At 47.0% G+C, this 26,774-nt stretch overlaps 1 long non-coding RNA gene across 2 annotated transcripts in view; it reads right to left on the reverse strand.

The window, feature by feature from the left end:
- LOC134911385 (uncharacterized) overlaps positions 1 to 24,255 on the reverse strand; it is a 43,386-nt gene extending 19,131 nt beyond the window's left edge. Inside the window, exons 1-2 of one of the 2 annotated variants that reach the window (XR_010176530.1) lie at positions 23,965 to 24,255; positions 21,730 to 21,898 (exon numbers count right to left, since the gene is read on the reverse strand). This is a non-coding gene — a long non-coding RNA (uncharacterized LOC134911385). The remainder of the gene's footprint in view (positions 1 to 21,729; positions 21,899 to 23,964) is intronic. The other variant, XR_010176529.1, reaches the window with a different exon arrangement.
- Positions 24,256 to 26,774: the final 2,519 nt, after the last annotated feature.

The raw sequence follows: 26,774 nt of genomic DNA on the forward strand, positions 1-26,774 counted from the left end.
ATATGATGCCCTAGGCAAGATTTTGGCTGGTGTCCCCTAGCACCGCCGCTAGTTCCGCCTCTGACCCTACACCCCTTTCCCAGCACCATCACCCCTCACCCATAGCAGTCGTCATTTTGGTGCTCCTACCCCCTATATTTTAAATAGGAACTGTGCGCACATTCAGCGCACAGCCCAAAAGGGGCGTATTTTTGCTGGGAAGTGGCATGGCCACACAATAGTGCCCCCAATTCAAATTTTGCCACACTGTAGTGCAACTTTATTCACATTTATCATGCAGTAGTGTCCCATATTCATAATACATCACACAGGTGTACCACTTTACCTTATATACGTTACTCCTCACAGTAGTGCCCCTTATTCACATTACATCACACTGAATTGCTCCTTATTCACATTATACCACACCATGTTGCTCTTTATTCACATCAGACCACACAGTAGAGTACCTTATACATATAATGCCACACATTAGTAATTCATTTATAGACATACCACACAGTAATGCCCCTTACACATATGACACACATTATTAATGTCCTTATAAACATAATGCACCTTACAAATTATGCCAACCCTTATTAATGCCCTTATACACATAATGTCCCTTACACCTATGCGGCACATCATTAATGCCCTTATACACATAATGACACACACAATTTGCCTTTCACATAAGCCACACATTATTAGTGCACTTATACCCATAATGACACACATAATGTCCCTTACACATATGCTGCACATTATTAGTGCCCTTATGGGTGTGGTTCATCAAATCAACAGTGTCTAGGTCGACCACTATAGGTCGACAGTCACTACGTCGACATGGATGGAAGGTCGTCGGGGTTTCTAGGTCGACATGTGCTAGGTCGACAGGTCTAAAGGTCGACATGAGGATTTTTTTTTTTTGTGTCGTTTTCTTCGTAGAGTGACCGGGATCCCAAATTAGTGCACCGCGTCCGCTCGCCATGCTTCGGGCATGGTGCCTTCGCTCCGCTACCGCTTCGCTCGGCACACTTTACCGTTCCAATCGTAGTCCACGTGGATCGTTAAGTATGAAAAAATTAAAAGAAAGAAAAAAAAAAATGTGAAAAACTCATGTCGACCTTTAGACCTGTCGACCTAGCACATGTCGACCTAGAAACCCTGTCGACCTTCCATCCATGTCGACCTAGTGACTGTCGACCTATAGTGGTCGACCTAAACATTGTCGACCTAGACACTGTCGATCTTCAGACCGGATCCCTGCCCTTATACATATGACACACATTATGTTCCTTTCACATATGCTGCACATTATTAGTGCCCTTATACACATAATGACAAACATAGTGCTCCTTACACATATGCTGCACATTATTAATGCATTTATACACGACACACATAATGCCCCTTACACATATGCTAAACACTACTGCACAACCAACGCACCTGCACACAGCATTCACATGGCTCAAACACTGTGTCCTACACCATGCAGCTCTGCTAACGTCGATTGCCTTTTTTGACAAAAAAAATGCGTCTTATATTTGCATTACTATGTGGCTAGGATGCACAAGCAGCTTCTGCTGATTAAAGTGACATGTGCATATCATGTTAATCAGCAGAAGCTGCTGGTGTACCTAGGCATACCAAATGCCCTAGGCATTTGCCTATGCCTAGGGCCAGCTCTGGGCGGGAGAGACATTGGTGGTCATTCCGAGTTGTTCGCTAACGATTTTTGCAGTGCAGTGATTAAGTAAGAAAAACTGCAAAAATGCGCATGGTACGCAGCGTGCATGCGCTAAGTACTTTCACACAAAACTTTGTAGATTTACACAAGCTCGAGTGACGTTTTTTTATCGCTCGAGTGATCGTAGTGTGATTGACAGGAAGTGGGTGTTTCTGGGCAGAAACTGCCCGTTTTCAGGGAGTGTGCTAAAAAACGCAGGCGTGCCACGTAAAAACGCAGGAGTGGCTGGAGAAACGGTGGAGTGGCTGGCCGAACGCAGGGCGTGTTTGTGACGTCAAACCAGGAACTAAACGGACTGAGGTGATCGCAGTCTAGGAGTAGGTCTGGAGCTACTCAGAAACTGCAGGGAATTATTTAGTAGCAATTCTGCTAATCTTTCGTTCGCTATTCTGCTAAGATACACTCCCAGAGGGCGGCGGCCTAGCGTTAGAAATGCTGCTAAAGCAGCTAGCGAGCAAACAACTCGGAATGAGGGCCATTGTGTGGTGTAGCAATAAATATATATATATATATATATATATATATATATACACACACACACACACACACACACACACACACACACACACACACACATATACACTGCTCAAAACAATAAAGGGAACACTAAAATAACACATCCTAGATCTGAATGAATTAAATATTCTTATTAAATACTTTGTTCTTTACATAGTTGAATGTGCTGACAACAAAATCACACAAAAATTATCAATGGAAATCAAATTTATTAACCCATGGAGGTCTGGATTTGGAGTCACCCTCAATATTAAAGTAGAAAAACACACTACAGGCTGATCCAACTTTGATGTAATGTCCTTAAAACAAGCCAGAGAAGGTGATACGCTGTCCAGCAACTGCTCTCTTGATCTTGCTTTTATGAGGAGATCATCCAAGTATGTGATAATAGTGACACCTTGCTTCCGCAGGAGCACCATCATATCAGCCATTACCTTGGTGAAATTGGTAATGACAATCCCGTACCGCAATTCTGAGGTACGCCTGATGAGGTGGATAAATGGGGACACGAAGGTATGCATCCCTTATGTCCCGATTCATTTCAGGCATGCAATGACCGCTCTTAGCGATTCCATCTTGAACCTGAACCTTTTCAGGTATATGTTCAGGGATTTTAATTCAATATGGGTCTAACCGAACCGTCTGGTTTCGGGATTATAACATGGTCGAATAATAACACCCTCTTGTTGAAGGAGGGGACCCTTGACCACCACCTGTTGAAGATACAATTTACGAATTGCAGTTAACACTGGCTCCCTCTCTTGGGGGGAAGCCCGCCGGGTCCTCGGTGAGGGGGCATCTTCTCACAATCCAGCCTGTATCCCTGCGATACAATTTCTATTGCCCAGGGATCTAACAGGGAGTGAACCCACTTGTGGCTGAACTTACGAAGGCGTGTCCCCACCGGGCCTAGCTCCGCCTGTGGAGCCCCAGCGACATGCAGTGAATTTTTGTAGAGGCCGGGGAGGACTTCTGTTCCTGGGGACTAGCTGTGTTGTACAGCTTCTTTCCTCTGCCCCCGGCTCTGACAAGATAGGACGCACCTCAGACTTTCTTGTTTCTTTATTCGAAAAGCTGCATTTAATAATGTCGTGCTTTCCTAGGCTGTGCAGGAATATAAGGCAAAATATCAGAATTACCAGCTATAACTGTGGAGACCAGGCCCGAGAACCTTTCTCCACACAATCCTCAGCCTTCCATATGCCTCTTAAGTCGGCATCATCTGTCCAATGTATATTCTACAGGACACGTCAAGCAGAAATCGACATAGCTTTTGTCTCTAGGACCCAGTATACTCATGTCCCTTTGGACATGCTTTATAATTATATATCTATCACTTAAGACAGCATCTTAAAATATTTATATGCATACTAGGGTCTCAATCTCTGCTGATAAGGTACCTGTCCACGCTGCCACAGCGCTATAAACCCATGCCGACACAATCGCCGGTCTGGGTAGTATACTAGAATGTGCACGCTATCTGCAGTATCCCTGAGAATAGCTAGTGCAAACAGGACACCCAAGGGGAAGATTCTCAACACATCCTGGCCCTAGTGGGGAAAGGATACAGCCTGAGAATTATCTTGTGGGAAGCTGCCGTCTCTTGTCTGGAGATTCCCGCTCTTTTTCCTCATGAGAGGAGGGAAATTTACCTCAGCATTCTTCCCCTTAACATGTGTACTCTCGTGTCAGGGACAGATGAGTCATCAGTGATATGCAAATCATCTTTTATTCCAATAATCATATATTGAATATCTTTTAGCCCTCTTGGCTGTAACTTTGCATTATCGTAGTCGACAGTGGAGTTAAACTCTGTGTCGATACTTTATTATGGATAGTGAACATAGAGAGACTCTGAAGGACTCTGTGACATAGGGATAGACCAGGGTAGATTTCCTTTCTGTTCCCTAACCTTTTGTGCAATAATTTTACCTCAGCACTTACACATATCCAAACAGCTGTCGGCGTTGTTGACGGAGACACCCTCCCACACACTTATCCGCTCTATCACCTCCTTAGAGGAGCCTTTTACCTCAGACATGTTGACACACGCGTACCGACACCCCACACACAGGGGATGCTCTATTTGAAGACAGTTCCCCCACCAGGCCCTTTGGAGAGACAGAGAGAGTGTATGCCAGCACACACCACAGCGCTATATAATACAGGGATGTACACTATACTGAGTGATTTTTCCCCTATAGCAGCTTATATACACAGTTTTGCACCTAAATTTATGTGCCCCCCCCTCTCTTTTTTACCCTTTGTGTACCAGGATACTGCAGGGGAGAGCCTGGGGAGCTTCCTTCCAGCTGAGCTGTGAAGAGAAAATGGCGCCGGTGTGCTGAGGAAGAAGGCCCGGCCCCCTCAGCGGCGGGCTTCTGTCCTTTTATGTACTTTAATGGCGGGGGTTAATGCACATATACAGTTTATCAGACTGTATTATGTGCTTTTCGCCAAGTAAGGTAATCTAATTGCTGCCCATGGCGCCCCCCCAGCGCCCAGCACCCATCAGTGACCGGAGTGTGTGGTGTGCTAAGGGAGCAATGGCGCACAGCTGCAGTGCTGTGCGCTACCTTAATGAAGACCGGAGTCTTCAGCCGCCGATTTTCAACTTCTCTTCATTCTTCTGGCTCTGCAAGGGGGACGGCGGCGCGGCTCCGGGACCGGACGACCGAGGACTGGGCCTGTGTTCGATGCCTCTGGAGCTAATGGTGTCCAGTAGCCTTAGAAGCCCAAGCTAGCTGCAAGCAGGTAGGTTCGCTTCTCTCCCCTCAATCCCACGTAGCAGTGAGTCTGTTGCCAGCAGATCTCACTGAAAAAAAAAAAAAAACCTAACAAATATTTTATTTTCTAGGAAGCTCAGGAGAGCCCCTAGGGTGCATCCAGCTCTGGCTGGGCACAGATACTAACTGAGGTCTGGAGGAGGGGCATAGAGGGAGGAGCCAGTGCACACCAGATATAGTACCTAATCTTTCTTTTAAAAGTGCCCAGTCTCCTGCAGAGCCAGTCTATACCCCATGGTCCTTACGGAGTACCCAGCATCCACTAGGACGTCAGAGAAAATACTTTTAGGTTTTTTTAATTTACAGGGAAGCTGCCGACAACAGCTTCCCTGCTTCGTGGGACTTACCGGGGGCGGGAGAGTAGGACCCGACTTCTCAATTAGTTAATGGTTCTGCTTCCGCTGATAGGACACCATTAGCTCCTGAAGGGTACTGAACACAGCCCAAGCCTGGCCAGCATTCACTTCCACAGCACTGCCGCCACCCCCTAACAGAGCCAGAAGTCAGAAGGCTGGTGAGTATATTACCAGAGTCCTGCAGAGAGGGTATCCTCCGGTCATTGTTGGCGGCATACAGGTACACGCGCAGCACGCGCCATGTCTCTCAGCACAAGGGTGCAGAGCGCAGGGGGGCGCGCTCTGAGGGCATATTTTAAAACCTTACTCTCATTGGCAAAAAGGGTACATAGATGTACAGCCTCTGATGTGCCATCCCCAGCCAGTATAAATATTACATTGCTGAGGCTGAAGGGCGGGGCTTCTCCTCAGACTTGCCAGAACACTCACTGGGTGCCATTTTCTCCTGCAGAAACTCCAGTGTGAAGCTCCTGAATGCTGTTCTCCTCATGACAACGCTGATACAACTACAGGGTGTTATAGAAGGGGCAGAGTGTGTTCATTATAATTAGGTCTGTGGGCCTATTATTGGTATATGCGCTGTAAGTGGGCAATAGTTCCACAATTCACAATAAGGCGCCGTGTGTGGACTGGCAGATCCCTCTGTGTCTCTCTGACAGACTTTAGTGTGGGTCTGTCCCCAATAGCTCCCCTGTGTGAGTGGGTGAGAATGTTGCAAAAGAATATGTCAATGCTTGCAAAGAAATTCTCTGAGTCTGAACAACAGACTAAATATTGGAGGCAGTCTGTGGAGGATGCACTGTTTACTGACCCCTCCATATCATCCACCCGGGTCCCATCCAGTTCCCAGAAAAGGTCTCTGGCCCAGATAATGCAAGGGGACACAGACACAGATTCCGACTCTGAAGTCGACACAATGTATAGTTGCTATAAAGGAAGTGTTGGAGTTTCCTGAAACAACACTGGTCCCTGAGGAAAAGGATTATTTTAAATTAAATAAAAAGCAGGTTGTGACTTTTCCTTCTTCAAAGGATTTGAATGCGTTCTTTGAAGAATCCTGGGCTAACCCTGAGAAGAAATTTACCCTTCCCAGAAGGATACGTGTAGCGTACCCTTTCCCTGAGGAAGACAGGCACAAATGGGAGACACCCCCAATGATAGACACCTCAGTTTCTCGGCTGTCTAAGAAAATAGTTTTGCCTGCCCCTGGTTCAGCCTCTTTAAAAGATCCAGCTGACCGTAAATTGGAAACAACCCTAAAATCCATATATACGGCTAACGGAACGGTGCTCAGTCCCATCATTGCTTGTGCGTGGGTAGGCAACGCTGTGGAAAAATGGTCTGACAACTTGCTTGTTAACATAGACACAGTTGACAGGGATAAAATAGTCCTAACTCTCGCCATATCAAAGATGCTGCAGGTTACTTAGTCGAAGCTATGAAGGATATTGGGTTGCCGAGTTCAAGATCCTCCGCTATGGCGATTTCAGCCCGCAGGGCGCTGTGGATCCGCCAATGGAATGCGGATGCGGAATCTAAAAAGAATATTGAGGCGCTTCCTTACAATGGAGAAGCCCTCTTTGGAGACAAGCTGGATGCCATGATTTCAACAACTACATCAGGCAAGTCAGCATTTCTGCATGCCGCAGCTGCTCCACCTAGGAAAGGATTTCATTCTCATACGAAGCAATCCTTTCAGCCCAACAAGTCCAAAAAGGCAAAGGGTACCCCCTTCTTCGCAGGAAGAGTTCGAGGAAGAGGTAAAAAATCTACAACACCATCAGGCTCGCAGGAGCAGAAGTCAACAGCTACTTCTGCTAAAACCTCAGCATGACGCTGGGGCTCTCCTGCGGGAGTACGATCGGGTAGGGGCACGTCTACTGTCTTTCAGCCAGGTCTGGGTTCACTCAGATCTGGATTCTTGGGTATTGCAGATAGTATCTCAAGGGTACAAATTGGAATTTCAGGACCTTCCCCCCATGCCGATTTTTCAAATCAGCCTTACCAGCTTCTGTTCAGGACAGAGCAAAAGTGCTGAACGCAATACAGAAATTATGTCAAGACAACGTAATTTCCTTAGTTCCTGTGTCACAACAGGAAAAAGGGTTTTATTCAAGCCTGTTTGTAGTGCCGAAACCAGATGGTTCGGTCAGACCGATTTTAAACCTAAAGACTCTGAACCTTTATTTGAAAGGTTCAAATTAAAGATGGAATCCCTGAGAGCGGTGATCTCCAGCTTGGAGGAAAAGGAATTTCTGGTATTGATGGACATCAAAGATGCTTATTTACATGTTCCCATCTACCCGCCGCATCAGGCATACCTGAGGTTTGCGGTGCAGGACTGCCGCTACCGGTTTCAAACATTGCCTTTCGGGCTCTCCACGGCTCCAAGAATATTTACCAAGGTGATGGCGGAGATGATGGTTCTTCTTCGCAAGAAAGGAGACAAAAAGTCAGCCCATATTTGGATGATCTCCTCATAAAAGCGAGATCCAGGGAGAAACTAGTGCAGAACATTGCACTTTCCCTGATGGTGCTTCAACAGCACGGTTGGATCATAAACCTTCCAAAATGACAAATGGAACCCACAAGGAGGTTATAATTTCTGGGAATGATATTGGACACGGAAGCACAGAAAGTATTCCTACCGGTGGAAAAGGCTCTGAAGATCCAGAGGATGGTCAAACAAGTTTTAAAACCAGCATGCGTATCGATTTATCAGTGCATTATTATTACATTTTATTTATAGGGCGCCACAAGTGTTTCGCAGCGCCGTACAAAGGACAGTACAGGGAGACAAAACTTAGCATTACAGTAAATAAATAACAAAAATGGAGTGCAGGTAACAAAGAGCAGCACAATTCTCAAAACATAATACAGCTTAGATGAAAGTAGCGAAGGAGTAATCATTGTACTACTTGGGGCTGGCGGCCATAGATAGAGATGAGCCTTTACCAGCAGGAGAGAAAGCAGGTAAAGATGGTCGTTGAGTGAAATGTGTCAAGAAGAGGGTTTAGACAAGAGGAAAGAGGGCCCTGCTCTGAAGAGCTAACAATCTAGTGGGGAGGGGCAACAGACAGATGACATGAGGTGCAAGCAAGCAGGTAGAAGCCTGATGGTGGTATGCGAGCAAAGCAGAGATGTCCAAGGCATGGGGCAGGGGGATGGAGGAGCAGCCTAAGGACTAGGCCTGCTGGGGAAGATGGCAGCGGCCTACGAGGCGCTACAATTTGGCCGATTCCACGCCAGGGTGTTCCAATGGGACCTACTGGACAAGTGGTCCGGATCGCACCTACACATGCACCAGAGGATAATCCTGTCAACAAAAGCCAGTATTTCACTATTGTGGTGGCTTCAAAGTTCTCACCTCCTGGAGGGACGCAGGTTCGGGATTCAGACTTGGATCCTGGTGACCACAGATGCAAGCTGTCACGCAAGGGGAAAGCTTCCAAGGATGATGGTCAAGTCAAGAAGTACTCCTTCACATAAACATTCTGGAATTGAGAGCTGTGTACAACAGCCTTCATCAAGAAGCACACCTTCTTCATGGTCGTCCCATACAGATCCAGTCAGACAATGTAACGGCAGTAGCTTACATAACCGCCAGGGCAAAACAAAAAGCAGAGCGGCAATGGCAGAAGTGACAAAGATACTCCTCTGGGCAGAAAGACATGCAAAAGCTCTGTTGGCAATTTTCATTCCGGGAGAGGACAACTGGGAAGCAGACTTCCTAAGCAGACACGATCTCCATCCAGGAGAATGGGACCTCCACCCAGAAGTCTTTGCAGAGATAGCAGATCGTTGGGGCGTTCCTCAAGTAGATATGATGGCATCACGTCTCAACAAGAAGCTTCAGAAATATTGTTCCAGGTCAAGAGACCCACAAGCAGTAGCAGTGGATGCACTGGTGACCCAGTGGGTGTTTTCAGTCAGTGTATCTGTTCCCTCCACTTCCGCTAATACCAAAAGTTCTCAAGATCATCAGAAGAACAAGGGTTCGAGCAATTCTCATTGCTCCAGACTGGCCAAGGAGGGCTTGGTATCCAGATCTTCAGGAGTTATTACTGGAAGATCCTCAGCCTCTTCCTCTTCGCAAGGACCTGCTTTAGCAGGGGCCGTTTGTTTATCAAGACTTACCGCGGCTGCATTTGACGGCATGGCTGTTTAGCGCCAGATCCTAGCCCGTAAGGGTATTCCCAATGAAGTCATTCCCACACTTATTCTGGCCAGGAAAGGGGTAACGTCCAAACATTACCATCGTATTTGGAGAAAATATGTATCTTGGTGTGAATCCAAGAAGTCTCCTGCGGTGGAGTTTAAATTAGGACGTCTTCTCCTATTTCTACAGGCGGGTGTGGATGCTGGCTTGAGATTAGGGTCCAAATTTCGGCTGTGTCCATTTTCTTTCAGAAACAGTTGGCTTCCCTTCCTGAGGTCCAGACGTTCGTGAAGGGGGTTCTGCGCATCCAACCTCCCTTTGTGCCTCCTGTGGCGCCATGGGATCTTAATGTGGTATTGCAGTTCCTTAAATCAGACTGGTTTGAGCCTCTACAAGAGGTAGAGTTGAAGTTTCTCACTTGGAAAGTGCTCATGCTGTTGGCCTTGGCCTCAAGCCGATGAGTGTCTGAATTAGGGGCTCTGTCACACAAGAGTCCTTATTTGATTTTTCATGAAGATAGAGCTGAACTGTGGACGCGTCAGCATTTTCTTCCTAAGGTTGTGTCTTATTTACATATCAACCAACCTGTGGTGGTGCCAGTGGCCGTTTCAAAAGTCCTTGGATGTCGTCAGAGCGTTGAGGACTTGTGTTGCAAGAACGGCTCAGATAAGGAAAACAGAATCTTTGTTTGTCCTCTATGACCCCAACAAGATTGGGGGTCCTGCTTCTAGGCAGACTATTGCGCGCTGGATCGGAGGTACCATTCAGCACGCTTATTCCACGGCAGGATTGCCGTTACCGAGTTCGGTAAAGGCCCACTCTACAAGGAAAGTGGGTTCTTCCTGGGCGGCTGCCCGGGGTGTCTCGGCGTTGCAAATTTGCCGAGCAGCTACTTGGTCAGGGGCAAACACGTTTGCTAAGTTTTACAGGTTTGACACCTTGGCTGCTGACGACCTTCAGTTTGGTCAGTCAGTTCTGCAGGAACATTAGCACTTTCCCACCCGTACTGGGAGCTATGGTACATCCCCATGGTACTAAAATGGACCCCAGCATCCTCTAGGACGTAAGAGAAAATAAGATTTTAATTACCTACCGGTAAATCCTTTTCTCGTAGTCCGTAGAGGATGCTGGGCGCCCGCCCAGTGCTCAGTTTTCCTGCAGAATTACATTTTATCTTTTTACACAGGTTCTCATGTGTTAAGATGTTCACAGCTGTTGCTGTTACGTTATGCATGCACGTTAGCATGGGTTATGTTGAAAGTCATGTTAGGCGGCATGTTTTGTATGGTGTGAGCTGGTGTGAATCTCGCCACTAGTTTAATGTAAATTCTTCTCTCGAAGTTGTCCGTCTCCTCGACCACAGTTCCTATACTGAGGTCTGGAGGAGGGGCATAGAGGGAGGAGCCAGTCACACTGTTGAAAAGTCTTAAAGTGCCGAAGGCTCATGCAGAACCGTCTATGCCCCATGGTACTAAAATGGACCCCAGCATCCTCTACAGACTATGAGAAAAGGATTTACCGGTAGGTACCGTAATTAAAATCCTATTTTCACCTTGTCTCCAATTGCTTCTATTATCTTTTTACACCGAAAACTGTGTCAGAATAATATATATCAGATCCACCCACCATAGTTTTCTTCTTTATTTTAATAATGGTATGTGGGGTGTTTATATACGTGACATTCTTGGATTTCATAATGCCTCTGATGATCATCTCTGGTACAGGGAAACATGTTAGGCTTGTTTTCCACTGAGTTTGGCTGTGACTACTCTTTCATTGCTGGATAATTGGAATATCGTTATATCCTCAAATAATTTTTCTGGCTCCACACAGGTATGTCTCCATTTGTCTGGAGATTTTTCAACACCTGCACAGGACTGCAAATTACCTGCTCCCATTCCCGATTACAGGACTTTCTTCCCATGCTTGCAAAACATGCAAACGACTGATGTGAATATTCTCTGTAAAAGTACTGCTGAATATGTATTTGCTATTTAAAAAATAACTTAATAGCGGTTTCTTCAAGATGCACCCTTTGTTTAATGCCTTCCATTATACATTAAGGGGCCAATTAATGCAGATGACAGGTGATAAAATCGACCAAACTCTCAATGCGATTATTGATTACATTGCATGGATGTGTCAATAATGGCATGCAGGGACAGAGCTAGCATGCAAAGCATCGCTGCAGCATTATCAGGGTATTTTTCATGAAAAATACCCTGAGTGCGTGCTGCGCATGCATCACCACTACCGCCGCTGCTGGGTCGACCCCCCATCATGACTAGCTCCCCCTCCTGCGCCACTGCCCCCCTTCCCTGCATACTTACCTGGTGATCGGTGCTCCGGTGCGCTCCTCAGGCTTTGGTCATGTGATCTCTTTCTCTTGTACTGTGTCCTGGTCATCTGACACTGCAAATGCCGGTTTATAGTGTCAGACGACTGGGGTCAGAGTGCAGGAGCCAGAGATCAGCTGATCGATGCCTGAGAAAAGCACCAGAGCATGGACCACTGATCACTGGGGGATGCGAGTATATTTTAAGCAGCGATCAACTTGTGTGTCCATCTGCGAAAGCTCTGCAGAAGGCTGCATATCGCAGTGAGCCCTGTGATTACGCCAGCTGAAGCTCACTGCTTTTTCCCCCCGCAGTTTTAGTTTAGTAAATTTGCCCCGATCACATTTCCAATTATAAGTATGGGAATATTGTAATTATAAGTATGTGATCTGGGTGACTTAAAAAGTGAATTAAGGGTTTTGGGCAGTTTTTCATGATCTCACACTGAAATAGGACATTTGTACCGAAGAGAGCACAGCGCCAAAGTCTTTGCTAGCTTCCTTGCATGTCATCTTTCTGAACTAGAAATCACTAGAAAGTAGAGAAGAGCAGGTTCGGTTCTCAGAGAACCGAACCCTACCGGACTTTGCATTCCGAGTCCGGATCCGAGCCAGGCTCGGGTTTTCCCGCCTGACTCGGAAACCCAAATGCGGCAAAACGTCATCATCCCGCTGTCGGATTCTCGCGGGATTTGGATACCGTATAAGGAGCCACGCGTCGCGGCCATTTTCACTCCAGTCTCGGAGAGTGTATTGAGAGGATGTGTTCTCAGTGTTCAGTGTCTGTGTGGGGGCAGGAAAGTGGGGTGGCGAGTCTTGTGCTGTGTTGTGCTGTCCAGTCAAGTGTAGTCAGTGCATTGTGCTGCATCAGTCCAGCCAGTCACAATGTTGGTATTCTCTGCTGCCATATATCCAGTGTAGCTGTATAAAGTGGTGCTGTGTTGTGCAGACCAGCAGAGGCGTAGCTGGGGCTTTTGGAGCCCAGGGGAAGATGGAAAATAGCGCCCCCCCCAAAAAAAAAAACAACCCCACAGCAAAAGAAGCATGTGCGCGCACCGAAAAAATGGGCGTGGCCACACACCAGAAGGGGTGTGGCCACGCACCAGAAGGGGTGTGGCCACTGAAAATGGCCCACAGTGCCAGTTACATTGTCCCACAGTGCCAGATACAATGCCCCACCGTGCCAGATACAATGCCCCACCGTGCCAGATACAATGCCCCACCGTGCCAGATACAATGCCCCACCGTGCCAGATACAATGCCCCACCGTGCCAGATACAATGCCCCACCGTGCCAGATACATTGCCAGATACATTGCCAGATACATTGCCAGATACATTGCCCCACAGTGCCAGTTACATTGCCCCACTGTGCCAGATACATGCCCCACTGTGCCAGATACATTGCCCCACTGTGCCAGATACATTGCCCCACTGTGCCAGATACATTGCCCCACTGTGCCAGATACATTGCCCCACTGTGCCAGATACATTGCCCCACTGTGCCAGATACATTGCCAGATACATTGCCAGATACATTGCCAGATACTGTGCCAGTTACATTGCCCCACTGTGCCAGATACATGCCCCACTGTGCCAGATACATGCCCCACTGTGCCAGATACATTGCCCCACTGTGCCAGATACATTGCCCCACTGTGCCAGATACATTGCCCCACTGTGCCAGATACATTGCCCCACTGTGCCAGATACATTGCCCCACTGTGCCAGATACATTGCCCCACTGTGCCAGATACATTGCCCCACTGTGCCAGATACATTGCCCCACTGTGCCAGATACATATTCTCTGCTGCCATATATCCAGTGTAGCTGTATAAAAGTGGTGCTGTGTTGTGCAGACCAGTGGTAGTGTCCTTTCTCATCAGTCATTCCAGTGACGATATATGCTGCTGCTATATGTCCACTGCTGCAGTATAATAATTATAACAACAACAACCTGTTGTGCTGCATCAGACCAGTGGTAGTGTCCTGTCTCATCAGTCATTCCAGTGACGAGGCAGTCACAGTGGTATACGCTGCTACTATATGTCCACTGCTACAGTATTATAATAATTATAACAACAACAACAAGTCTCTTACAGTGTTGTTGTATTGTTCTGCATCAGACCAGTGGTAGTGTCTTGGCCATCAGCCATTCCTGTGCCGCATATTGTGTTATATAACTCCAAAAAAATAATGGAGAACAAAAATTTGGAGGATAAAATAGGGAAAGATCAAGAACCACTTCTTCCTAGTGCTGAAGCTGCTGCCACTAGCCATGACATAGACGATGAAATGCCATCAACGTCGTCTGCCAAGGCCAATGCCCAATGTGATAGTAGAGGGCATGTAAAATCCGAAAAGCCAAAGTTCAGTAAAAAGACCCCAAAAAAGAAATTTAAATGGTCTGATGAGAAACGTAAACTTGCCAATATGCCATTTATGACATGGAATGACAAGGAACGGCTGAGGCCCTCGCCTATGTTCATGACTAGTGGTTCAGCTTCACATGACGATGGAAGCCCTCATAACTGAGGCCTTGACACTTATGTCGGTGTTAGACGTGCGCCCGGTATCCGCCATTAGTGCAGTGGGATTTAGACAATTGATGGAGGTATTGTGTCCCTGATAGCAAATCCCATCTAGATTCCACTTCACTAGGCAGGCGATAGCGAGATTTTGCCATTTAATTCCAGTGATTTGGGCGTATAATTACAGTGATTTTGCCAATTAATTTCAGTGACTTATAATTATTAATTACAGTGATCTTGCCAATTAATTACAGTGATTTGGACGTATAATTCCAGTTGGAATTGTTTGTGTCGCTTGGCTTAGTCATACAGCTACCTTATTGCACCTCTTCGACATCTTTGCATGAGGTGCTGTTTGGGGCCTAGTTTTTGAAAAGTGCCATCCTGTGTGACACTGCTGTACGAGTCCAGGGGTACTGCTGTATTAGTCCTGGGGTACTGCCGTATAAGTCCACCAATTGCAGATTTTTTTTAAAGTGACTGGAGCGTGCTGGAGATGCTGTCAGTGGACCGAACAATTGCGGCCCACTCCCGACATTCAGCCACTGCGTGACACTACTAGATGGGCCAATTGTTTGTGTCGCTTGGCTTAGTCATACAACTACCTCATTGCAATTCTTTCTTCTTTGCATGATGTGCTGTTTTGGGGCTTTTTTTTTTTATATCTGCCCTCCTGTCTGCCACTGCAGTGCCACGCCTAGATCATGGGCCAATTGTTTGTGTCGCTTGGCTTAGTCATACAACTACCTCATTGCAATTCTTTTTTTTCTTTGCATCATGTGCTGTTTGGGGACTTTTTTTTTTTATATCTGCCCTCCTGTCTGCCACTGCAGTGCCACTCCTAGATGGGCCAGGTGTTTGTGCCGTACACTTGTGTCGCTTAGCTTAGTCATCCAGCAGCCTCGGTGCAACCTTTTGGCCTGAAAACAATATTGTGAGGTGTGAGGTGTTCAGAATAGACTGGAAATGATTATTATTGAGGTTAATAATACCGTAGGAGCAAAACTACCACCAAATTCTGTGATTTTAGCTGTTTTTATGTTTGTTTTGTTAAAAACCATCCAGATCCAAAAACCAAACCAAAACACGAAAGTGGAATTAGAACCAAAAATAAGAATTTACTTACCGATAATTCTATTTCTCGGAGTCCATAGTGGATGCTGGGGTTCCTGAAAGGACCATGGGGGATAGCGGCTCCGCAGGAGACAGGGCACAAAAAGTAAAGCTTTAGGATCAGGTGGTGTGCACTGGCTCCTCCCCCTATGACCCTCCTCCAAGCCTCAGTTAGGTACTGTGCCCGGACGAGCGTACACAATAAGGAAGGATTTATGAATCCCGGGTAAGACTCATACCAGCCACACCAATCACACTGTACAACCTGTGATCTGAATCCAGTTAACAGTATGATAACAGCGGAGCCTCTGAAAAGATGGCTCACAACAATAATAACCCGATTTTTGTAACTATGTACAAGTAATGCAGATAATCCGCACTTGGGATGGGCGCCCAGCATCCACTACGGACTCCGAGAAATAGAATTATCGGTAAGTAAATTCTTATTTTCTCTATCGTCCTAGTGGATGCTGGGGTTCCTGAAAGGACCATGGGGATAATACCAAAGCTCCCAAACGGGCGGGAGAGTGCGGATGACTCTGCAGCACCGAATGAGAGAACTCCAGGTCCTCCTTAGCCAGGGTATCAAATTTGTAGGATTTTACAAACGTGTTTGCCCCTGACTAAATAGCCGCTCGGCAAAGTTGTAAAGCCGAGACCCCTCGGGCAGCCGCCCAAGATGAGCCCACCTTCCTTGTGGAATGGGCATTTACATATTTTGGCTGTGGCAGGCCTGCCACAGAATGTGCAAGCTGAATTGTATTACACATCCAACTAGCAAAAGTCTGCTTAAAAGCAAGAGCACCCAGTTTGTTGGGTGCATACAGGATAACAGCAAGTCAGTTTTCCTGACTCCAGCCGTCCTGGAACCTATATTTTCAGGGCCCTGACCACATCTAGCAACTTGGAGTCCTCCAAGTCCCTAGTAGGCGCAAGACACCACAATAAGCTGGTTCAGGTGAAACACTGACACCACCTTAGGGAGAGAACTGGGGACGAGTCCGCAGCTCTGCCCTGTCCGAATGGACAAACAGATATGGGCTTTTTTGAGAAAAAAAACCACCAATTTGACACTCGCCTGGTCCAGGCCAGGTCCAAGAGCATGTTCACTTTTCATGTGAGATGCTTCAAATCCACAGATTTGACTGGTTTTAAAACAATGTGTTTTGAGGAATCCCAGAACTACGTTGAGATCCCACAGTGCCACTGGAGGCACAAAAGGGGGTTGTATATGCAATACTCCCTTGACAAACTTCTGGACTTCAGGAACTGAAGCCACTTCTTTCTGGAAGAAAAATCGACATGGCCGAAATTTGAACCTTAATGGACCCCAATTTGAGGTCCATAGACACTCCTGTTTGCAAGAAATGCAGGAATCGACCGAGTTGAAATTTCTTCGTGGGGCCTTCCTGGCCTCACACCACGCAACATATTTTCGCCACATGTGGTGATAATGTTGTGCGGTCACCTCCTTTCTGGCTTTGACCAGGGTAGGAATGACCTCTTCCTGAATGCCTTTTCCCTTAGGATCCGGCGTTCCACCGCCATGCCGTCAAACGCAGCTGCGGTAAGTCTTGGAACAGACATGGTACTTGCTGAAACAAGTCCCTTCTTAGCGGCAGAGGCCATAAGTCCTCTGTGAGCAGCTCTTGAAGTTCCGGGTACCAAGTCCTTCTTGGCCAATCCGGAGCCATGAGTATAGTTCTTACTCCTCTACGTCTTATAATTCTCAGTACCTTAGGTATGAAAAGCAGAGGATGGAACACATACACCGACTGGTACACCCACGGTGTTACCAGAACGTCCACAGCTATTGCCTGAGGGTCTCTTAACCTGGCGCAATACCTGTCCCGTTTTTTGTTCAGACGGGACGCCATCATGTCCACCTTTGGTAATTCCCAACGGTTTACAATTATGTGGAAAACTTCCCCATGAAGTTCCCACTCTGCCGGGTGGAGGTCGTGCCTACTGAGGAAGTCTGCTTCCCAGTTTCCATTCCCGGAATGAAACACTGCTGACAGTGCTATCACATGATTTTCCGCCCAGCGAAAAGTCCTTGCAGTTTTTGCCACTGCCCTCCTGCTTCTTGTGCCGCCCTGTCTATTTACGTGGGCGACTGCCGTGATGTTTTATCCCACTGGATCAATACCGGCTGACCTTGAAGCAGAGGTCTTGCTAAGCTTAGAGCATTATAAATTTACCCTTAGCTATATTTATGTGGAGAAAAATCTCCAGACTTGATCACACTCCCTGGAAATTTTTTCCTTGTGTGACTGCTCCCCAGCCTCTCGGGCTGGCCTCCGTGGTCACCAACATCCAAAACTGAATGCCGAATCTGCGGCCCTCTAGAAGATGAGCACTCTGTAACCACCACAGGAGAGACACCCTTGTCCTTGGATATAGGGTTATCCGCTGATGCATCTGAAGATGCGATCCGGACCATTTGTCCAGCAGATCCCACTGAAAAGTTCTTGCATGAAATCTGCCGACTGGAATTGCTTCGAAGGAAGTCACCATTTTTTTACCATGGCCCTTGTGCAATGATGCACTGATTTTAGGAGGTTCCTGACTAGCTCGGATAACTCCCTGGCTTTCTCTTCCGGGAGAAACACCTTTTTCTGGACTGTGTCCAGAATCATCCCTAAGCACAGGAGACTTGTTGTCGGGATCAGCTGCGATTTTGGAATCTTTAGAATCCACCCCTGCTGTTGTAACAGTATCCGAGATAGTGCTACTCCGACCTCCAACTGTTCCCTGGACTTTGCCCTTATCAGGAGATCGTCCAAGTAAGGGATAATTAAGACGCCTTTTCTTCGAAGAAGAACCATCATTTCGGCCATTACCTTGGTAAAGACCCGGGGTGCCGTAGACAATCCAAACGGCAGCGTCTGAAACTGATAGTGACAGTTCTGTACCACGAACCTGAGGTACCCTTAGTGATAAGGGCAAATTTGGGACATGGAGGTAAGCATCCCTGATGTCTCGGGACACCAGATAATCCCCTTCTTCCCGGTTCGTTATCACTGCTCTGGAGTGACTCCATCTTGATTTGAACCTTTGTAAGTGTTCAAATTTTTTTAGATTTAGAATAGGTCTCACCTAGCCTTCTGGCTTCAGTACCACAATATAGTGTGGAATAATACCCCTTTTCGTGTTGTAGGAGGGGTAATTTAATTATCACCTGCTGGGAATACAGCTCGTGAATTTTTTCCCATACTGCCTCCTTGTCGGAGGGAGACCTTGGTAAAGCAGCCTTCATGGAGCCTGCGCAGGGGAAACGTCTCGACATTCCAAACTGTACTCCTGGGATACTACTTGTAGGATCCAGGGGTCCTGTACGGTCTCAGCGTCATGCTGAGAGCTTGTCAGAAGGGTTGGAACGCTTCTGTTCCTGGGAATGGGCTGCCTGCTGCAGTCTTCTTCCCTTTCCTCTATCCCTGGGCAGATATGACTCTTATAGGGACGAAAGGACTGAAGCTGAAAAGACGGTGTCTTTTTCTGCAGAGATGTGACTCAGGGTAAAAACGGTGGATTTTCCAGCAGTTGCCGTGGCCACCAGGTCCGATGGACCGACCCCAAATAACTCCTCTTCCTTTATACGGCAATACACCTTTGTGCCGTTTGGAATCTGCATCACCTGACCACTGTCGTGTCCATAAACATCTTCTGGCAGATATGGACATCGCACTTACTCTTGATGCCAGAGTGCAAATATCCCTCTGTGCATCTCGCATATATAGAAATACATCCTTTAAATGCTCTATAGTCAATAAAATACTGTCCCTGTCAAGGGTATCAATATTTTTAGTCAGGGAATCCGACCAAGCCACCCCAGCTCTGCACATCCAGGCTGAGGCGATCGCTGGTCGCAGTATAACACCAGTATGTGTGTATATACTTTTTATGATATTTTTCCAGCCTCCTGTCAGCTGGCTCCTTGAGGACGGCCCTATCTATAGACGGTACCGCCACTTGTTCTGATAAGCGTGTGAGCGCCTTATCCACCCTAAGGGGTGTTTTCCAACGCGCCCTAACTTCTGGCGGGAAAGGGTATACCGCCCATATTTTCTATCGGGGGGAACCCACGCATCATCACACACTTCATTTAATTTATCTGATTCAGGAAAAACTACGGTAGTTTTTTCACATCCCACATAATACCCTCTTTTGTGGTACTTGTAGTATCAGAATATGTAACACCTCCTTCATTGCCCTTAACGTGTGGCCCTAATAAGGAATACGTTTGTTTATTCACCGTCGACACTGGATTCAGTGTCCCTGTCTGTGTCTGTGTCGACCGACTAAAGTAAACGGGCGTTTTAAAAACCCCTGACGGTGTTTTTGAGACGTCTGGACCGTCTCATGTCGTCAACCGACCTTGGCGCGTGTTGACATTATCACGTAATTCCCTAAATAAGCCATCCATTCCGGTGTCGACTCCCTAGAGAGTGACATCACCATTACAGGCAATTGCTCCGCCTCCTCACCAACATCGTCCTCATACATGTCGACACACACGTACCGACACACAGCACACACACAGGGAATGCTCTGATAGAGGACAGGACCCACTAGCCCTTTGGAGAGACAGAGGGAGAGTTTGCCAGCACACACCAAAAACGCTATAATTATATAGGGACAACCTTATATAAGTGTTTTCCCTTATAGCATCTTTTTTATATATTTCTAACGCCAAATTAGTGCCCCCCCTCTCTGTTTTAACCCTGTTTCTGTAGTGCAGTGCAGGGGAGAGCCTGGGAGCCTTCCCTCCAGCCTTTCTGTGAGGGAAAATGGCGCTGTGTGCTGAGGAGATAGGCCCCGCCCCTTTTTCGGCGGCCTCGTCTCCCGCTCTTAACGGATTCTGGCAGGGGTTAAATATCTCCATATAGCCCCCGGAGGCTATATGTGAGGTATTTTTAGCCAAAAAAGGTTTTCATTTGCCTCCCAGGGCGCCCCCCTCCCAGCGCCCTGCACCCTCAGTGACTGCCGTGTGAAGTGTGCTGAGAGGAAAATGGCGCACAGCTGCAGTGCTGTGCGCTACCTTAAGAAGACTGAGGAGTCTTCTGCCGCCGATTCTGGACCTCTTCTCGTTTCAGCATCTGCAAGGGGGCCGGCGGCGAGGCTCCGGTGACCATCCAGGCTGTACCTGTGATCGTCCCTCTGGAGCTAATGTCCAGTAGCCAAGAACCAATCCATCCTGCACGCAGGTGAGTTCACTTCTTCTCCCCTAAGTCCCTCGTTGCAGTGATCCTGTTGCCAGCAGGACTCACTGTAAAATAAAAAACCTAAGCTAAACTTTTCTAAGCAGCTCTTTAGGAGAGCCACCTAGATTGCACCCTTCTCGGCCGGGCACAAAAATCTAACTGAGGCTTGGAGGAGGGTCATAGGGGGAGGAGCCAGTGCACACCACCTGATCCTAAAGCTTTACTTTTTGTGCCCTGTCTCCTGCGGAGCCGCTATCCCCCATGGTCCTTTCAGGAACCCCAGCATCCACTAGGACGATAGAGAAACCAAAACACGAAAAGTACCAGCCGCACATCTCTACTAGAAAGATGGTCCTGCAAGATGAACATAAGGAGCTGGTGTGTTGCATGGATAGGCACAGTGGTCAATCCTGGGTGCAGGGCAGAGCCGGATTATCCTAGGGGCGACAAGGGCGGCCGTCCCGGGGCCCCCACACACTGCGTTACAAATCGAAGCAGTTTCCCTCAGCAGCCACCGAGGAGCTCCTTGTACAGAGTGTACACGAAGCTCTGTACACTGAGCTCCTCGGCGGCTGCTGACAGAGACTGCTCCGATTTAAAATGCTGTCTGTGGGGGCCCCTAATGTGTGACTCCGTAACGCACGCCAGCGGCTCAGTCAGTGTCTCGCGGGATTTCACTTCACTACCCCGCGAGACACTGACTGAGCTGCCGGCGTGCGCTGCTGTGAAGCTGCTGCCCCCACCAACCTTAATCTGGCCCTGGTGCAGGGTGTGGGGCACGTCCCTCCACGAACCCATGGTTCCATACTGTTAACTCATGATAAAATCCTTCAAGTGTTTCTTGAAAATTCAACTCTTCAGAAAAGCGTATTACATTTCAGAAACACCCACATCACCTCCACAATATTTTCTACTCCATTACCCCTCCCCTCTACTTTGTCCACACATAACTTTACGTATGTTCTTTCTTTCGAGAGTCACACAAGCTACTCACCTCAGGCCAACATTGCTGTGTGACTGGATCATACAGCCTATGAAGCACCTCTGCAGTCTGGCAGGCCCAATATGCAATATGTAGCACTTATCCTTGTACATCAGATGTTGGAAATATATGTGCACAGGCTTGAGGATGAAGTAAAGTTTCTGTTCACTCCAGTAGATGCCTTACATTACAACAACAAGCAGCATTTTAACTTAATCAGTAGAGTGAATTTATTGAAGATAAAGCAGGTACAGCTGTGCTCAATGTTATACACACTGGGAGTAATTCCAAGTTGATCGCAGCAGGAACTTTTTTAGCAGTTGGGTAAAACCATGGAGGTAATTCTGAGTTGATCACAGCAGGATCTTTGTTAGCAATTGGGCAAAACCATGTGCACTGCAGGGGAGGCAGATATAACATGTGCAGAGAGAGATAGATTTGGGTGTGGTGAGTTCAATCTGCAATCTAAATTGCAGTGTAAAAATAAAGCAGCCAGTATTTACCCTGCACAGAAACAAAATAACCCACATCTAACTCTCTCTGCAAATGTTATATCTGCCCCCCCTGCAGTGCACATGGTTTTGCCCAACTGCTAAAAAATTTCCTGCTGCGATCAACTTGGAATTACCCCCCATGTGCACTGCAGGGGAGGCAGATATAACATGTGCAGAGAGTGTTAGATTTGGGTGTGGTGTGTTCAATCTGCAATCTAAATTGCAGTGTAAAAATAAAGCAGCCAGTATTTACCCTGCACAGAAACAAAATAACCCACCCAAATCTAACTCTCTCTGCAAATGTTATATCTGCCCCCCTGCAGTGCACATGGTTTTGCCCAACTGCTAAAAAAATTCCTGCTGCGATCAACTTGGAATTACCCCCACTGGTAGATGAAGCAGAGCTTCAGCGAAGTGGGGTGTCATAAAGTTCACCAACTGTTGTATGTATGTATGTATGTAGGTACTAGGTAGTGGTACGGGATGCTGGCATATTGGTAATATCAGCAGGAAATTGCAGGTCTCACGGGAACTAAGTGAAAAACTACTGTCTTCCACTGTGGCACTTTTACACGTCTCAAGATGGCTCTGCACATTCTCAGTAGTAGCCTCAGCAGCCATCTTGGTACAAAGAATGGAGCTTCCCTGGAGGAGTAGCAGCACAGAGTCTGCACAGTAGCACACTCCCCTTTCAATAAGCTTCTTTATTTTACACAAACATTTAAAAAAAAAAGCTTTCTTGTAACACCGTGAAAAGAAAACATCAACATATCACGTGACTTTGATCCGTTCATCTTAACAGGCACATCAGCAAGAGTTCCCTCACTGACAGCATGGACCAAGTCTCTTGATTCACAAACTCAGGCCTTATATCACTGAGACAGTTCTGAATGCCTTCCTCACTTGTGCCCGTTTTGTTATTTTGGGGGCAGCCCACTCCTCTCCTCCCCGCACTGTTCAGATGCCGTGCGCATGTGCATGGCATCTATTCAGTGATCATCGGCTGCTTTGCAAAGCAGAGCAGCAGTGATCACTGGTTCTCCCAACCTGTCCCACCACCCGCGAGAGACTGCTGCCCGCGGGAGGGACAGCGGGACAGTATCCAAATAGCAGGACTGTCCCGCTGGAATCGGGACAGTTAGGAGGTATGCACATACATTTACACTTACGTACAGCTCGTAAAACGACCTGCTGTACCCTGTGCTGAACGTGCCCCCTGTATGGAGCTCAAGCCTTTATAACTAAACGCCCCAGGGGAGGATGGGCAGATCACAAGACTGCTGCTCAGAATGTCTTAAAGACACTCCAAGCAGCAGAATAGTTCCCATGGTACTAGTGGATAAGACATAGTGTCTGTCCCCACAGAGTGTGGGAGCCATGAGCTAGAGCGAGGTGCAGTCTGCATGCCAGGTTATGTACAGCTGGAACTGCCCCCAAACATTCTGTCATGTGTGGACGCAACGGCTGCACACCCCTCCTTGCAGCCCTGGTCAAACACATTCATATGTACAGTCACACACCGATACACAAACATACATACATAATTACATACTGTCACACACATACATATATACTGTCAAACACCTACATATAGTAGTAGAGTTACACCTCTATACATACTTGTCACACATACACACAGTCATATACCTATATACAGACACACATATATACACATACAGTCACACACAGTCATACACCTACTGTATATACGTACATATAGACAGACAGGGCCATCTTTCTGAGTGCCTCTTACCTTATCTTATAGAGTGGCTGCTGTGGATAGTCTTCATCCCAATGGGACTGTTCATCTGCCTCCTCTCTCCCATGCTGCTGCTGGCGCAGGGTTGTGTAGTCCTGCCCCCTACTCGGACTCCACCTCCCTGATCTCATGCAGTTCCTTCCTGCTCTGCACAGCTACAGCTGGGATTAAGGTATGGGGGCCCCCTTAATGAAGGGGCCCAGATACTGACCCCCTGTTCCCCTCTCCCCCCTTAATCCGTCTCTGGTTATCAGGTAGCAGTGCAGGATGCTGGAACAGTGGTTATATCAGCAGGTAATTGCAGGTCTCACTGATTTACACTGTTGCCGTCTTAAGATGGTTTCACACATGCTCACTAGCAGCCTCGGTGGCCATCTTGGTACAGGAATAAAGCTTCTCTGGAGGAGTAGCAACATGAAGTTGCAATAGCATCAGATGCGTTGGGTATGCATGACCGACGGACGGTCACCAGAATGCCAGCAGGGGGGCGAGCACAATGAAGCCCATTGCGGGCTCACTGCGCTAGACACCCAACAGTGGGAATAGCCATCGCCCCCCTGCTGGCATTCTGGCAGCTGGAATCCCGGTGGTCAGCAATCCGATGCTGGGATCCTGGCTGCCGTGATCGTATCTACATCCTCATCAGATACCTATTTCCCTATAGATTGTAAGCTTGCAAGCAGCGCCCTCTTACCTCTGTTTCTGTCTGTTATTACTCAGTCTTGTTTATTACTGTTTTATTCCCAATTGTAAAGCTCAACAGAATATGCTGGTGCTATATAAGTAACTGTTAGTAAATACAATGTTTATTTTGTAAAAAAATAAAATATTCAACAAGGCAATTTGCTCCACAGTATTATGAGGCAGGGACATATCTAGTCAAAATATATTCTACTTCACGTGTGTGAAAATGTCTCTCGCATTAGTTTGTGAGCATGGCTGGTAGTGGTTAGAATAGGTGCCTCAAAATACAGAGGTCATGAGTCTCTATGGCAGTGTTTCCCAACCGCGGTCCTCAAGGCACACTAACAGTCCTGGTTTTCGTGATATCCAGGCTTGAACACAGGTGACTTAATTAGTACCTCAGTTATTTTGATTTAACCATCTGTGCTGAAGCCTGGATATCACTAAAATCTGCACTGTTGGTGTGCCTTGAGGACCGCGGTTGGGAATCCCTGCTCTATGGGGTCTATTCATGAAGCAGTGAAAACTGTGGAGAAGTGAGCCAGTGGAGAAGAACCAATCAGCATTGAAGTAACATTAATAATTTGCATACTATAAAATTATGCAGAGAAGCTGATTGGTTGCCAATGGCAACTTCTCCACTGGCTCACTACTCCACAGTTTTCACTGCTTCATGAATAGACCCCTATATGTGTTAAGTACGTATGTTCTCCCTTTGTTTGCCTGGGTTTTCACCAGGTACACTAGTTTCCTCTGGATGTGGTCATGTGACCGATGCTTGGGTCCCAGCCGCCGACAACCCGTTACCAACCCGTTTCCTCTCATACTCCAATTAAATACTAATAGGTTAGGTGGCTCTGGCAATAAATATATAAATAAACAAACAAAATCCCTAATATGTATGTGTGTCCATGTGGAATATAATATAGAATGTAAGCTCCACCAGGGTCAGGGGCTGATGACTACATAAAAAAGCGACTTAATTGTGTGCTATATAGATAACTGTTAATACTATACTAAAGTGAACCAAATCCCAGCACCTTGTACGCTCAGCAGGCAATCTGTAAGTGTGGTTTTCAACCATCAATCAGTGCCACCATTGCACACTGACACATCTTTGGGAGTCATTAGTGGCTGACCTAATTCAGCACAGTCCTATTTATAATCCGCCTCTTGTTGCATCAGCTCAATCTACAGATGTCACAGGGAAATATTAGATGTGAAGGGAGAGACTGCTTCTGCTGTGCTCAGAATATGCATCCCAGAAAGAAAGATGCAGTGTATACAGAACAATAAAGCACAGCAATACGGTCTTCTTATGAAATATTCATGTTTTTATTCAAATTCTCAATATTTTATAAGGCAAGGAAGTGTTTTACTGCTCATGTAGACATTAGAACTGAATTGTTTTTGTTTTCTATCAATGGTTATTTATTAATGAAAAAAGCATATAATACATTCAGTAAATATCTTCTTCCAGTTTCAGACTCCATAAGAAATGCATTAAGGCAACTGCTATAGTCTGTTCTGTTCTGTTGATCTGACACTGTAGAAGACAACATAAAAGGGAATAACTTTGCCCAATTCACATGATGTTTGGCCTAATTTATAAGCAAATAGAGATGGCCATCAGACACTGATGGTAGCAGCAAGGGGTATAGCCAGAGCTTTGTAGACCTCATAGCAACATTTTGAATGGGCCCCTGTCTCAATGCTTCTAGAGAAGCGCCTTACCAGAGAAGTTTTTAATGTTATGCCCCATAGTAGTGCCCTAGTTCATTTTCTGAACCATAGTAGTGCCCTAGTTCACATTATGTCACGTTGTAGGGCTGCCAGTACACATTATGCCACACAGTACCCCCAAAATCACATTATGACATAGTGGAGCTAATTCAGACCAGATCACTGCTGTGCGTTTGCGCCGACGCATGCCAGAGATGTGATCGGCATCTCTGCCCAGCGATCGCCTCTGCCTGATTGACAGGCAGAGGCGTTTGCTGGGCGGGAGGGGGCGGGCCGGCGGCGGGCTGCCGTTTTGGGGGTGCGGTCCGGGTAATGCAGACGTGCCCGGACTGTGCGAGGGGCAGGCCGCGGCGGCTTGTGACGTCCCCCCGCATGTC

This window comes from Pseudophryne corroboree, chromosome 4, assembly GCF_028390025.1.
Source record: "Pseudophryne corroboree isolate aPseCor3 chromosome 4, aPseCor3.hap2, whole genome shotgun sequence".
Lineage (NCBI taxonomy): Eukaryota > Metazoa > Chordata > Amphibia > Anura > Myobatrachidae > Pseudophryne > Pseudophryne corroboree.